Source organism: Mugil cephalus, chromosome 7, assembly GCF_022458985.1.
Source record: "Mugil cephalus isolate CIBA_MC_2020 chromosome 7, CIBA_Mcephalus_1.1, whole genome shotgun sequence".
In the NCBI taxonomy this organism is placed as follows: domain Eukaryota; kingdom Metazoa; phylum Chordata; class Actinopteri; order Mugiliformes; family Mugilidae; genus Mugil; species Mugil cephalus.
In genome coordinates, this window is record NC_061776.1 from 25,183,263 (window position 1) to 25,196,871 (window position 13,609).

General features: G+C 41.0%; 1 protein-coding gene across 1 annotated transcript in view; it reads left to right on the plus strand.

Moving 5' to 3' along the window:
• Window positions 1-361: 361 nt before the first annotated feature.
• brinp2 (bone morphogenetic protein/retinoic acid inducible neural-specific 2) overlaps window positions 362-13,609 on the plus strand; it is a 200,546-nt gene continuing 187,298 nt past the window's right edge. Inside the window, exon 1 of the mRNA XM_047589661.1 lies at window positions 362-1,142. The gene's annotated coding sequence lies outside the window, so the exon portion shown is untranslated. The remainder of the gene's footprint in view (window positions 1,143-13,609) is intronic.

Consider the following 13,609-nt stretch of genomic DNA (forward strand, 5'->3'; position numbering starts at 1 on the left):
CCCTCCTTCCACGCACACAACAACCTACACAACCCCAGCCTCCTTTATCCTCCTTCCTGGCACAGTCTCACTCCTCTCTCACTTCCTTGCATCCCTCCTTCCTCGTATTCCTCTCCATCCACTCCTCTCCTCTCCCTCGTCTAGGTTTATCTTCCTCCGTTCACTCTCTCCAGTCTGCCTTTTCCCTCTTTCCATCCCTCTCTTCTTCTTCTCAGTGCGCATCATCGCGGCCCTCACCTCCTTCCCTCTCTCTCGTCTCAACCAATCGCTGCCGAGGGAGGTGTGGTTTCACGACAGGAGGATGGACAGAGCTTGTTGAGGAGAGAGGGAGAGAGAGAGAGAGAGAGAGAGGAGGGCGCCGGTGAAAAGAGACGCTTTCCCGAGCTTCCTGGAGAAGCAACACCAGGCTTGACACTGAGTGATGACCGTGGCGTAGAGAGAGAGAATCGACAGACCGGGAATAAAAACGCGGAATAAAGCACACGCCGAGAAGGGAGGAGGGCGAGTTTGAGGATACCTGCGCGTCTCCTCTCCGGCCGCAGGTGCGCTACAGCCGCTCTAAAAGGAGTTTTTTTAGAGGGGTTGCGAAGCAAGTGAGAGAAGATATCTTGCTGGGATTATTTCTCATTCACTTACCCGGTGCCATCTGTTTTTATCTGATCACTCTGAAAGCAAACTTTCCCACCTTGTTGCGACGCTCGCAGTGGCGTTCCAACTCCGTGTTTGACTCGTGAGCTTCACTCGGAGCATTATTCAATTCATGGACTGCTCGCTCGGACTGTTACTGATCGCGGATTACACTGGGCAGCATCTCTAGTCTAAAGAAAGAATTCCTGCGAACTCCCAGTTTGTGTGTTGCGACTCAAAGCGGGGTCTGTCCGGCCCGTCTTAAATACGCGAATGAAGAGGACAATGTCTGGATTATTAGAGCCGCTGCTCAACCTGCCCATGGGGAGAGGAGAAGAGTGAGGGAGACAGAAAGAGGTGAAAAGGGAGGAAGAGGTGAAGAAAGAGGCAAGTCGGCGGCATTTGGCTGCCATCCACTTAGCACCTTTGCCGCTCGGGGTCTCCAATTTCTTTTTTACTGGATACGCGGACAGACATCAAGAGACGCACGGGGAGGACCTGCGTTCACACCCTGGGTGAGTTTGAGTGCGTCTGCACGCGGGAGGGGTGGGGGTAGTGGCAGGGGATCAAAGTAAAGCTGCTGCGCGTTTTCGTGCCAGGCGCGTTTTTTACGCGCGGCACTCTCCCGGGATAATACGCACAAGACAATGCGGGGGTTCAGGATGGTCAGTGACGCATGATCGACCGGGGAGGGACAGATGAGAATTTAGACGAACCAGATACCAGGCTTATTCTGCAGCCTCAACATGATCGTCGCCAATATTTAGAGGAAAAAAAAAACGAACCCTGTGCGAAAATATCAGGGGGTCACATGCGGGACTTTGAAACGTCACCCCGCTTTTTGTAAAGTATTCTAAGCTTGTATGTGCGCCGTTTCAACCTGTCCACTGCATCCCTGCAGTCTCGCCGTGATTTGGAAGCGCGTGTGTGTTTGGCTGCTAAATTGTACTGTATGTGTACAACTTAGTAGACATGTGTATTTTGTGTGTGTGTTCGCACGATAATCGACCCCTGTCACGTCCTGTTATCTTTAAACTGAAGCTCAGCCTGACTTGTCCTCCAACCTCTGCTTTGCTTCATCTCACTATCGTGTGTGTTCCTGCTGTCTCTCCCAGCCACTGAGCACCTTCCTGCCTGCCTCTCTCCTCCCTCTGTGTCTCTCACTGTCTGTGTGCACCTGATATTGTTGCTCCGTCAGTCACCCTGAATGCCTGCAACTCACGGCACAATTTTTCACAAATTCTCTGAACCATGTAAGCACAACATTTACCTGTTAGCTACTTTGTCGAGACTACTGTACACAGCCTCAAGAAATCCTCAGAGAAGAGGAGCTGCTGCCTCAGACCCCTTTCCCTCCAAAAGAGGTCCTGTTAAACAAACACATAAGGGAAGGAAGACGAGGGAGCAGAGAGTGAAAACCCAAGTCTGCAAGTGGGAAACTTAAAGCACTGAAAGTGTGTAGTGTACATCTGTACAGACATGAGGAGTGGAGAGGGGATATTGAATGCTCCAGCGGCTGATGAGTGCACAAGGACTGTCCATTAGAGGGATGTGCTCAGGTGGGGAGTGGAAGAGTTTGACAAGGCAAACTGTAAGCACACACAAACACACACAACTTATTTCTTGTCAGTACTGTGAACTGGGTTTTCCTTTTTGACTAAAGCTTCCAAATAATGCTTGTCCAGTACAGTACTGTGGATATAAATGTGAATTGTACTGAGCAGTATGGCTCAGATCAATAACACGATACTGAAACGATTACCATAAAGCTAAGAGCTTTGCAAGAGAGGGATTAAATAGAAAACGGATGGAGCAGAGGTTCAGATGTGTGTCGAACTCTTATTTTCAATAAAAGAGATGCTTTTTCCACTCAGGTGTCAGTTGCTAGCAGTGACATTTGCACTAGGGGTTTAATGTTGCTATACACAATGTATAACTACATTATATAACTGTGACTAATAATAATAATAGTAAGAAAAGTCAGAGTTTGAGTCAATAGTGATTTACATCTTTAAAAAAACACTTCCAGCACAATGTCTTTTGACATGTTATATATCTATATATATATATATATATATATATATATATAAATTACCTCACTGTTCTTAAGAAAGCCTGTCTGCTAGGTGGTGCCGCTCTATGACTCTTGGAGAAAAGAGCTGAAAGCCTGCTCCGTTTTCACCACCAATGCATTTAAATCAAAATGATCATTTGACCATATTTGATCAGTGCAGCAAAGTTACATAAAAAAACATCTTTGCGCATATATAACAGTATTCTTTTTTTATTTAAACATACCAGTATGATTTTATCACTTTGTGTCACTGCCGTTCGTAATAACATGGAATTATTTGATGATAAAAGATAATCCGTCCCTGTAATTAGACCCCCACTATTGCAATGTTTCCAACTGAGTAAGAAAATAACTGAGCCCCTTTCAATAATAAAGCAGTGTGTTAACAGATGTGCACCACACTTGGACTCAGGTTTGGACAGATACATCAACACACTGCACTGATGGGATGGAAAAAACAAAACAAAAGGAAATTTAAAAATGTCATGACACTAAGACTAGTAATTACCAGCTGCGGCTCAGGACGACAACGTATCTTAAGGGTTAAACACTTCCATCTTAACAATTACTAATGAAAAACCTGCGGGAAAAGCAAGTTACATAAGAGAAATATTACGGGAATGTATATATATTTGAGAGCATTTAGAGTAAGGTTATAGAGGAAATAAATGCTTAAAGTTTCAAGGTGAAGTATCCATATTTCACCATTCTCTGTTTTGTCCTGTCTGCCCTCACAATATAAATGCGTCTCGGAGCACTTACATTATACCCAGCATGCTTATTGAATCACAGCCTAAAGCCCTGCATTAGGCTGCACATTACACCACCGTAGATGTGTTGAGGGAGCTTAATTTGAGTTGTTTTCTCATGCCACTTGTTTTCTATTTGTTTCTTTGCTTGAGAATAAAACCACAGCAGGTGGAATTACACCTATAATTCACCCCCTATCACATCGCATTCTCTCAGCTAAGTACGATTTTGGCAGTGCAATCGAATGAGAGCAAAATTAAACAAGTTCTCATTTTGCTCAGGACCCCTGTGTGGAATCAATTCAAAGGCCACGAACACTTTGTGCTTTTGGAAACGATGAAGTCGTGCACAAGTCCTCGTCACAGAAATTGGATGATATTATCATTATAATGTACGGGAACGAGATGTGCCTACGTAGGCACATCTCATAGCTAACCACTCAGTCTGCTATCACATCTTTCTGTTGGTATAGTGTTACAGATTTCCACTTAGGCCACATTCAGCAACGGCGTCAAAAAGAAAAAAAAACCTTCAACGACTCTTATTTGCTCTTATTTCTTCCACTTCTCACATTCCTCCACATCATCCAAGGTGGTGCAATTATTTTGTGCGACCCTTGCTCTGCTTTTTGAGTGATCTAAAAATCAGAGCTGGATCTACTGGTGCTCTCGTTGCAGAAAAGCGCATCAGTTAAATGTGTGTATTTAAATGGAAATGCGTGTACTCTGCACAAATGCTCCTCAGAGATTGAAAGGTGTATGTGATAAGGCTGTGCCCTTCAGACCACAAGGACATGGGGAGATGATGAAAATGCTTTTTTTTTTGATATATTGCATGCTTTTTGTGTAATGTCTGTTTCACCTCAAGTGGTACGCAGGGTTATGAAGTCCATGTCAGGCTGTGAACATGTCTGAAAATGATTACTGGCTTGGCCACATCATGTTTTTATTGTATAGTGTATATGCGACAATGCAGAACTTATTGTTGGTTGATGACGACGCAGTATCATGTGTTTGCTAAAATGTTTGTGGATGAAGCCCATTGTCTGATGTGAGTCCTCCGAGTAAAGCAGACTTTACAGAACACCTACGGTGACTGGGTGGACTTTCTGTCACTGTCAAATAGGTCAAACTGAAGAAAACCGATTTGTTCCATAAAACGATTAACCTTCCAAAAGAGGACAGGTCAATAATAAGATTTATTAAACTCACATTAGTTTAATTAAGACCATAATCCTGGAAAAGGTTTATACCAAACCTGATACTGAATGCTCTCTAACGTCGACAATCTGCATTGTTTTGATCAGATGCAAGGTACGGTAACCTGCATGGTATTATATTTACTACTGGAAAAACTAATTGTTTTAATTTGAGTCATCCTGGTGTCATCTGGGAGTGTGTAGTGAGTAACACGACAAATGATGTTGTTTACGGCGTTTAATTGAAAGGCCTGAAGGCTCATTTAAGGTACTGCGGGACTAGAAGTAATCTATGCAGTATGCATTAATACTTCTGTTCTTGTCTAAGCCTAAACCACCCATTACCCTATTGCCCCCAGCCCTTACAGTGCATTCATGCTTCTAGCGACAAAAGGTACAAATCGGTCAATGTTGCCAGTGCTATTGTCGTCAATTTGCTGTTGCAAATTGTAAAAAGTAAACCAAGCACATGTAATTGGAAGGGCGACAAAAAAAAGCTTTCATGTCACGCGCCTCGCCTGACGCGTAGCGTCACAGCGCTGGAAGCCAGCTTGTTGATAGTTTTCGCCACTCTCCATTGCTAATGCATTGTTGACAGCAGTACAGTGGAAGAAATTGACATTTTGTATGTGATGCCCACAAATCTGAAAAAAACAAATCAAGAAATCAATTTCTATAGGAACGAGAAAAAAATACTTAGTTTGAATCTTTGGAGGCCCCATTTCTGAACAATGGATTGGATTTGATTGTGGGTTAATATTGTTGTTCTGCTGAATAGTTGGACTTTGGACTGTGTTTTACAATAATTCTCACTAAACAGCGCAAAATAATGATGAACACATTTTCTAGTGGACTATTTCAGGTTGCCATAGCCTGTGTAGATATCTCAGAACTGTATACATCTCCCAAGTCTTAGAAAAAACTTAATTTACATAATATAAATCATATCACATCATATAAAGCAGAGCAATCTAAATCATTTGAACCCATCCTCATCCTATGATAGAAAATGTGAAATCTTTCCAACTGTAAGCAGCTGTTTTTTTTTTTTTTGTTTGTTTGTTTTTTTGTTTTTTGTAGTGGTGACCTATCAATTATTGCTTTATCTTCCCTGTTTTTCTACCAGTCGTTGGAACCAGTGTCTCTTACGTGGGGAAAAAAAGAAGATGAAACAATGGCGCTCAGCACCATAACCACCACCACCGCTCCGGTCTGCAGTGCTGACACGCCTCTCGTGGCAGACCCCTGAGATTTAGTTGGCTTCAGTGGCTTGTTTAAGGGAAAACAGGAGAGCATCAGAGTGAAGAGATGGAAGGACATGAAAGACGGTTAAACTATTGCATTCTCTGCCCTGTTCTCTGTATACATCAAAGTGCTAGTCTTCTCTTAAGGAGAAGCCGCATGCATCCCAGTAGGAGGGGATGTGGACTTATGGGCCTGAGTGAGTGGTGTGAATGCTCCATTGTTTCCCATATGTACATTAATCCTGAACCGCGCTCCAGCGTGAACTCCTGATTCCCAAAGTCTAGCTGACATTTCAATCTACGCAGGGGGGCGGGATGAAAGTCAGGGTGCATTTGTGTGCGCGCTGTGCTTGTGGGTGGGGTGTGTTTAATACCCCTTTTACTACTGCATAGAATAAAAAAAAAGAAATGCAGCTTTCTTTTTCGTTTAATCCACTGAGGATTTTTTTATAAGCCGCTTCCAAATATTCTTCTCGACTAAGCTGTTGAGTTGTGTGGAAAAATGTCTCATTAATGAGTTTTTCTTTGGAAAATGAGTCGAGGGATTGGTCCATCTTTCCCGTAAGGTTTACTGAAATTGTTTTGCACATTTGTGTTTCAGAAAGGTTAAGTGCAAAATGCGTGCAAAAGGACAACTTCCTCATCACAGCTCTGTCTCTAAATACCTAAAGTCTCAGAAGCTAAAAAGAACGTGGGATTGCCTAAGGGGCGCTTGGATCTGTCGATCATCTTGAAGCATGGCACAGTTTACCGAGGAGGCGCTTATATGGTTGAAAAATAAATGCGTTCATCAGTTTCTGCCTTCTTTGCTGACTCTTGGACTTGTTATTTCAAGTGTCTCATATTAAATCCACATTAAGTTACTAAAAAACTCTAAAAACTAAATAAAGTCTTTGCTAGCTGGGGAGATGTGATGATGCTGTATACTGTATATAGGCTGCTACATGTAAGACTGCTTTATTGCAATAGTTGCATCACCATGCATATACCTTGGACTTTTAGGTATTTAGACACAAATTCTAATCCTAGTTAATGTACATATCTGCCAAAGATATCTAATTGTGGCAAAATTTGATAGCACTATTCAATTGCATGCAGAAGTATTTCATTTTTCTTTCTTTGCATCATGAAATCCCAGTGGTATGTTACCACACGCATATTCTGGTATGAGCTGAGTCATCTAATAACATTTGAAGTCAAAAGAAAAAAAAAGAAGAAACATTTCATGCACTTTAAGATGTAAGATGTTCATTTGCACTATAGTGAGGCATTTGGACATAAAACCACAATCACAAATACCACCTTTCTTCCATTCTAAATGCAAAGCTTTGTGTGTCCAAAGTGTGGGAATATTACACCTGAAGCGGTTGCTTAGCTACTACAAAATGTAGGAGATCAACTAGAGGTAAAATCTTCTCTCTGAACAAGGCAAAAGCTGCACCCCTGTGGAATGAGCTAAAAGCTACCAGAAGAAAATTCTGCTTCTGTAGCTTTTTGTCTCTTACAGTCACTCTGAGTGTTTTTTACCCTTGAACACACACACACATATATATATGTATATACACTTGAGCTACTTCACGTGCAGACTGGGTCTTTGTTGTATATAATCCAACTATCATGCTGGATTCATGAATTAGTTTATTTTGCTCATAAAGCAGGCAGGAGTGCTCTTGAAATGCTTTGTTCAGACTGTCCGCGCTCGAAGACAAGGGAGCGAAGACTCGAACACAAACCCTTTGAATGCCACAGTCTGAAGGAAGGGAAGGAAGAAAAGGTTCAGGGACACATTAAAAAAAAGGTTTTGCAGCACCCTGAATATCAATGCCAGATGTGTATCAGAGGAGTGTATTTCAGATTCACAGTTTGCATATGCGGCATACGGACCCCTTGACTTATTGCTTTGAAACGTCCTGATTATCTAATATGTTGCTGTTCAGTCATGTGCCGACAAAACTGCTCCGATTCACCAAAGCGTACAAGACTTAAGCGACTTCAGCGGGAGATCCTTTAAGTCCTACAAGGTTCGCAATTTGCCCCTGGTCTGATCGCTGTACGTTCAACTGTTCCTCACCACGGCTGACTGGAAGCACCTCACACATTCTGATGCTTTGTCCCCATGGCCAGCTGAGAGCGCCAAGGTCTTCCAGGTCGCGCAGGTCTTTACGCTCCACATCCAACACATTCGCTCTGAGAACTGACTTTTAAATAAAACTGCGTGTCCCAGTGTAGCAACACTGTTTGCTTAATTGATTAGTGCTTTTTTGTAAGAGCTCTTTTACTGAACCCAGTGTAATCATGTCGTTGCTTCAAAGCATAAAAGACTTTCTTGTAATGAGTCAAAATTAATGATAACAGACGTACAGTATCGTTTCTCATTGTTTACTAAGCCCCCAAATAGGATAGCTTTGCTTATTTCTTTTAACCGCCAGGGACAAGATTATATATAATGCATTGTTGCTTTACATTCATGTATAATTGATGTGGCAGGTAAAACTTTTCGCAGAGCTCCGTCAGAGGCTGGAAGAAGGAGCATTCAGGAACGGCGAACACTCTTGAGCTCTAAAGCGGCACATTATTCATGAGTTATCCTGCGTCTATAGCATATGATGGCTGCGTGATAATCTCTTTCTCCCACCTTCTCCTCGTCCTCCTTCCCTCCAGCCTCTCATCCGCTTCCTGACAATGATTAGGAAAGACATTTAGTGTCGAGAAATACAATGATTATAAGTTGCTGCATTGATCTGCGTATTGAGCTATATCATCCAGATTCATTGGCTCTGACATCCAAACTCCCCCACATTGATTTTTACAGTTGCTGTTAAAGGAGATTTAACCCACCCAGTCTTTCTCCTACACACATACACACAAACACACACAACCTGATGTAAGCCAAACAGGTTATGCTGCAGAAATGTTCAAATTGTACTTCCCTGACCCACTTTATCAGCATTCTTGCCACGTTGCTTGTGCAAGCATTCACTCAGGCCTCTTCAGTACAGGATGGAGTTCTGATTGTATGATGACAAAGGAGAGGACTGAGTTGAAGGAAGTCAAAGACTATGGTATCATATATCTCACACACTCTATATTCATGCTGTTTTACTACCCTGCATGTTGGGAAGAGAATTTGCCAACTGTGCGAAGGAAGAAAAATCTAAAATCAAACGTCTCAGCTTCACCTGTCTCAAACATCAGTAAGAACTCTTCTGCCCCTGGAATAAATTTTACTGCCAAACATGTGCCTTATTCCCTTCAGATTGAGCTGGCTGCTTCAAAGTGGAACGGAGCAGAACGGTTGGGCGCACTTATTAAAAACCTATCACGCTGCTGCATCGGCCCAGCTGACTCTGCCAAGAACATCTGGGAAGATGTGATAATAGCCTCCCTGCCTGCTCTGACATGTCGCTGCAGCCCCCAATGGAAGCATGTGTCACTGTGATTACACATGTGAGGAAGTGGAGAGCAGAGATGTGGCACCTGTGGAGAAAATACCAATCACAGCAGAGGAAAAGATATCCTATTGGCTATAAGGAAGTGAGAGTAAGAAGTCAGTGAATGGTAATAATGATCAATTAAATGATCAATGAATTTGAAGTCAGGAATTGTCACAGTATCATAACCAATACATTAAAACTAGTATTACAACTACATCACAGTAGAAAAAAGGCAGTGACTCATGAGTGAAACTGGTTGAACATTTCGTTCTACCAAGAGTTGGTGATTCACCTATGGAGTGGGCATAGCGAAGATTTGCATAGAAATCAAACCAGAGAAGTTGCAGTAACTCCATGAATCTAGCATTGATTGTTTCTTTTATTATGTATTTGTCATGTTGTTTGGCATGTTGTTTGGCTTTGGCTTTTATCATGTGGCTTTATGATAAAAGCAGGTTGTGGCTTCTAGTAAAAAGTTTTTCATTGTGATGCAGCAGTTGTAGGAAATGGTCTCTTGGACTGATCACTGCATTAGTGGCAATCTCTGAACCCAATCAACCATAATGACAATTTAGTATTCTGCATTTATCTCTGGATATCTATTCATAGAGATGATATCAGCTGTAAATTAATACAGAAATTTTTCTTAGGGAACATTGCTAAACACTCACAGTTAATGCTCACAACTTAATTCAATTTTATTTATATAGTGTCATTAACAATACAAATTATCTCAAAATGCTTTACAAAATCAATTCTAAAACCCTGCCTGAAACCCCCAGAGCATGCATGAAGACAATAGTCCCAAGGAAAACCTATAACCTTTAACGGGAGGAAATCTTGAGTACAATCCAACTCATATGGAGGGACCCATCTACCTAAGGCCAGTCAGGACACACAGCAGTTAACCTGTTATACAATAGTAATGCACAATTTCATGAGTAGTAATAGATAAGAAATTAGATCAAAATTAGAGGACAAGAGCTCAGGGCCAGAGAAAAGAGAGTAGAGGACATGTGCTCAGGGCATCGTCCTCCAGATTCAGTTTTGTCTGAGCTACAGAGTAGAAAATTACAGGTCATCCAAGACTTGTCTTTAAGGCTTGGAGTTCAGCTAGTTGATTAGTTGCATCTGGTTTCATGAATAAATATAGATGGATGTCATCTGCATAGCAATGGAAATTTATGCCGTGTGTCTACTGTGAAGAGTATTGGTCCTAGCACAGAACCCTGCGGAACTTACTTTTGTGTAAGTAGAACAATCTTACAATGCAATGTTTTTTCATCTTTGTATTATTCTTATCAACATCTAATATCCTTGACTACTTCATAGCTGTTCACATTAACATTAAATGTAGATAGCTTAGTTCTTGTTGAGAGAACCATCTGGCAAGGCTGTCGGTCTTAAATTACTTTTGTTTGTTTGTTTGTTTCTGCTTGCTTTCTTCTTCTGCATCCTTTGGACTATTTGGATGCTTCATGGCATGTTACCACCCTCTGCATTAACATTGACAGTCCTGTTATAAATATTAAAATATTTGATCAGTACGTCTTCATAAACACAGTCTGTAGTTTGTCATGCAACGTGAACTTATTTCTCAGATGTTTAGTATGGAGGACTTAAAAGGAAGTTTGTTTTATTAGAAAACCCCTGAGGTGTTCTTTCAAAAAAAAAGCTAAAAGAGGTGAAATTTTGCTGCCACCTTCCATGATAGATCTTCATAAAGTTGAGCTTCATGATAACATTTTTCCTTTCACAATATCAAAGCATATGTCATTTTGTGCATCTGAACAGTTGGGGTAGAGTGCAGGACGCATTTATGCACGTTACAGCTTTTGTGTTCATCATAATCCCTGTTGAAAATTGAATGTCAGCAGTTGTTCATTAGCCCTTCTTTTGTTGTTATAGGGAAATGTGATACTCAGCTAGCTGAAACTGTTCCAAGAGCAGGCAAGGAAAGAAGTTACAGATAATTGTGTCTATAATAATGGTAATTTATGCGTTGAGAAGCCATTTTTCATCTTTTATTGGCTCGGTTTCAGAGAGGTTCAAACTCCAAAATTTGTCTGGCTCAGTTTGCATGCCTGATTACATATTTAATTCATGAGAAGACATTCCAAAATGCTGGCTAATAACCCCCCTCCAAGCGCACCCACATACACACCCATACATCATTGCCTCCTGTGTTTTGGCTGACTAACTCAACATGCGGCCTCAAACTTACTCATGCGAGAGGTTTTGAAAAAGCACTCACGTGAATCTGACTTTGTATTTGACAACCCCGGAGGAAGATGGATTTTCACACAGGGAGGGATATTATGAAATGGAGTCTTGCAAGAAGCGTGTGTGTGTATGTATGTGTGTGCTATCTTTAGGTAAGTAAGAGGTTTGATCTCAGTCAATGTATATAAATAATAAAGCAGGTAAGGGTAGAAATACAGTCTGGTATTTCACATGAGTGTCATTGAAAGCAGCTGAGAATGGCTTCCTGAACAGAGCAGAATGATAAATATGTCTGAAATGCAATATGTCTCTCATCTCATGTGTAAGGTACTTTGAAAATTCAAATATATATATTTCTTGAATGATTTTACATTTACATGGTGGTACATGATGATTTTACATCACTTTAAGAAAAAAAAGTATTTTGATTAGCTGTTAATCACAGGGCTCACTTTTAATTAAGATTGAAGTGTCACTCTGATTTAATGTGTCCTCTGAATGTTCTGCTGCCAGTAGATGAAAAATGGATAGATATCTCTGTGACATTTCCTGCCCTGGTTTCTGCCTCTCAAGCCTGATAGAAGTTGGAGACTGTAGAGTCTTCTGCGGTCATTCCGCATTTAATATTTCATGTAGATTTTCTTAAAGTTCTGTCTGAGCATTTGGCTCTTCACCCTCTTTTTTTTTTCTTTTTTTTTTTTTCGCTCCAAGCTAAATGAGCTGCAGTGAGTGCTACCCTGAGTTTTGCCAGGTGGACAGTAGTTGGTTGTATGCAGCCTGTGACAGTACTAAAGGGTAATGCAGCTTCAGTCAGTTTGCACGATAGAAAAATGTGAAATTCTTTGGCTATTAGACGTTAATTGCAGACAGTAAGATCATGATTAGTATAAGAAGCCACCCATTGGGTCTAGACACTGGTGGTGATAATGTGAAGAAGAGAATGCTGGAGGTCTGCATTGGATGAGACATATCATTTACTGAATGAGATTGAGGCAACATTGAGATTAGGTGAATTTAATGTACTGTAGTTGCCTCTAAGAACTTTTGTTGCATCGAAAATTTGCAATTGCAATGTGTCTAGGCAAAATAATAATGCAAAGAAACTCTAATTGAACAATTACACAAGCGATTCATGGAGGAGAATACTATCACAGTTCTATTTTATATTATTTTATTTTATAGCCCACATCTCCCTGTCTTTTTAAGATAACGCCTAATGACAAAACTCTAATTGCTAAGTTTTTTCACTTTCCATGATTCAAATTGTGTTAATTGACACTTCCCCAATATGTTAATGAAAACATGCAGCAGTGGGAAATAGTTTTTTGTTAAAGAGGTACTTCCTGTCCCTTCACTCCAACTCTTGGTACCAGTGTGAGAATATAAACATTTCCTCCCTCTTTTATTATTATACCGTCCGTTTTATTATAACATATCATTTTATGTCCAGAAAAAAACCCCTTTTAAAAATGTAATCATAATCTCGTGCTTTCTCAGATTCTTTTATCTGTGCTTGGCAGGTGTTTGGTGCTTCAAACCTTGGCAAACAAACTGTGTTGTGAAATGTCCTTGAGAAAGTCCCAGAACTCTGAATTGCTCCCAATATTTTTGGAAAATAAGTTCTGTTGGATAAAAGCATTTGTCAAATGACTATAAAGTTTCAGATTTTGGGGGGATTTTTATTTATTTATTTATTTTTGCACAGAAGCTATGATGGCTTTAATTAATGGAATTCAATTATAACATAACAAGGCCAAAAAGGCCTTGAGGCAAATACAGACTAATCACATTATATCCTCTGTGCCGCTACCGTATTCATGACATCATGATGGACCCACTACATTGGGAAATCTTTGTTCCCTTACTTTGCTTCCACTCTGTACGAGAAACCGTTCCAAGTTTGAAGCAACGCTTTCAACTTGGCGTCCCGGCTGATCCTGCAGTCAGCCGTGATGTGCCAGCATCCACTGAATAGCTTTAACAGGATTGGACCTTCGCCTTGACAGTGACGCACTAAGCCAGTCAAGGTCACTAACAGCATCACATAAAAGAAGACATC